Source organism: Frankliniella occidentalis, unplaced genomic scaffold (genome assembly GCF_000697945.3).
Source record: "Frankliniella occidentalis isolate FOCC.00 unplaced genomic scaffold, Focc_3.1 Scaffold515, whole genome shotgun sequence".
NCBI lineage: Eukaryota > Metazoa > Arthropoda > Insecta > Thysanoptera > Thripidae > Frankliniella > Frankliniella occidentalis.
Window position 1 is genome coordinate 77631 of NW_026267632.1, and position 2605 is coordinate 80235.

Consider the following 2605-nt stretch of genomic DNA (forward strand, 5'->3'; position numbering starts at 1 on the left):
ACATCGACCAAGACACGGAAATTTGAATTTTAGGGGGTGGCTGGAAAAACCACCCCTAAAGTCCAATCCTAAGGGATGAAACTTCGAGAGCTTCGGTCAAAAATGTTCTGATGGGTCTAGACAACAAGTACGCGAAGTGCCTTGCTTTCATCACAATTTGCAGTTTTGCTTTGGCGTACCGCGGCCGCTACCGGGCCGCCGGGCCGGCGCGAGCCTGGCGGCCGTTTCTGTCACTTTGAACTTCAATTACTCGATGTTCTGCCGCAGCAATCGCATATATTTTGGCATGAGCGTGTTCCCCAGGCTTTTCTACTCCGAATCCAACACTGTTTACGAGTCCAGGTGCCATTGCAGGGTGGTTCCAGGGCCCTTGAACGCAACTATGTCGTTTAGCACGATATTTCATCTTTGGCTCCACTTCCCGTCCGATCTATGATACTTAGAGTCACGTTCGGCAGCTAGAAATGTTCCTTGAAACCTCCTCTTTCAAATGAAAAAAAAGTTTATCCAAAAATATGCATTTTTGGCCGAGATATTGGCTTTTAAAGGCGCCGAAGGCGCGAAAACGCGGTGCGTGTGCGACGGGTTGCCTACCCGGACCTCCCGTAAGGCGCAATGGTAATTTTGAAGGCCTGTAAAATTTTCCCTAAGGGAAATTTTTGTTGCCTCTGCGGGTCAAATCCTTTATTTGGGCCATAAGTAGCCGTGTGCAAAGCGGCATCGCGTGCGAACGATTTGCCACTATCCGTATCTTTGTGTGATGTACCCCGTCCACTAACCGCGGGTGCTGCCTTCTGCCGTCGCTGCGGGCGTCGCGCGACGAGCAGGCCGGGAGGCACCAGCAACGGCACAGCTCAGATTGAACTTCAACGCTTCATTTGGGGTAGTTCATAAAAAACGCTTCTTTCCAGTTTTGGGGTCGGCTTTGCTTGTTGGTACTGAATGACTGTTACTGCGGTTAGTTGGCGAGTACCTCCAACTAGACAGTTTAAGCCATTCATAGCAGGCGGTGTGCAGTGTACGCAATGTGCACGAGGTGTGCAGAAAATGCGTACGCGGTTTTACGCAGGACCCGTTTTTATCACAGACGGATGCGACAGGAGAGGAACGGAAAGGAAGGGGGTCGTTGCACGCCCTAGCCCGCGCCCGCGACCCTTAGACCCAAACCCTCGACATGCCGTCCCATCTGCACCCCTCCGCGACCCTCCCGCCCCGAGCGCCATTGAGGAAGTCCACTTCCACGAGAGCTAACGCGAGGCCCGCAGCCCCGCGCGCGCCCGCGCGCCAACGCCCCGCCGGAGAACGTTTTTACAGCCCCGACCTCTCTGACCCCCCGCCACATCTGCCGTCGCGTCACCTCCCCGCCGCGCCGCGCCAGAGAGAGTTCGACGCCACGGCGCAGCACGGGGCACGGCCCTTCACATGGCGCTGCTGTTACCGCTAACTACCGCAAGGAGCAGAGTAGTGTCGGGAGTGTAAGGCGCTGCTACTTCAAAGGCAAAGAGCGTCGCGGGGCACGGCGTCAGGGGCGGGGCGGGAGGGCCAAAGGAACAACCTGCAAATTACCATCGGCACCCGCACCGCCCTGCCCCGCCCCGCCCCACCCCACCTCGCCTCAGGTGCCACGCCCACGACGGGGCGCGCGTGCCCGCGCCGCGGACAAGCCGGCGACAGGCTCGGCCCAGTCATGCACTTTATGCGATGATATTTCTTGATACCTTATTCAGCGGGAATCCGTTTCGCAACGCGCGCGCGCGCGCGCATTTGCCTTCGAAGGTGCGGGTGGAAAAGGGAAAGAGGCGGGGCGGTGGGAGAGGGGGAATACGGTCTCGGAATGCCGCCTCCGCCGTTCCCGAGTTCGTCCGTGCTCTTTCTGGTTTGGCTTGCATGGCAAGTCTTTTGTCAGAGCCGATACGCCATCGAAGTTGATGGTCCAGGAAATTTCATTCTCCCTGCGCTCTGCTCCGCGACGCGACCCGACCCGTCGCGCGCACTCTACTACCCCACTACTCCATATCCATTCATTACGTGTGCATGCAGGGCTCCAGAGGCCCCGCGGGCCCGGCTACGGCTGGCCGCGCTCAGCTTGTTCACCTCTGCCGGCGATAAAGCCGGCTTTCGACCGGGTGGATGATGAGGCACGCGGGCTCGCCCTCGGCTTTATCTCACTCACTAGCAAAAAGTTGAGTAGTTCAGCAGAGGCCAATTAGTAATTAGTTGATTTTTATTCTGGTCAAGTTGGCATAGGTTTTACCAAGAACCCTCCAGTCCGCATTTTGTCGTTAAGAAGGGCTGAAAACAAAGACTAGGTTTTGTAGGTTTTGCAGTTGCACCGCCTTTCAGACACGAGTGTCAGCGGGTTGGATGTGCAACGCCCGAGCACGCGCGGTATAAGAGGGGGGCGACAGGGGGGGGGGGCGATGCACCGTGGGTTGCCTGCATACAGGGGTTTTGTGGCACAAATTGCCTACCTTACAGGCGGCTCACTAGAGACGATGGGGGACGGTCCCCCCCCCTCCCCCACCCCCCCGGCGCCTGCGCCCGAGTGGAAAGGGATCGTCCGGTTTTCATGCGGCAAATTACGAGAGCTCGGCGCCTGCGAGAC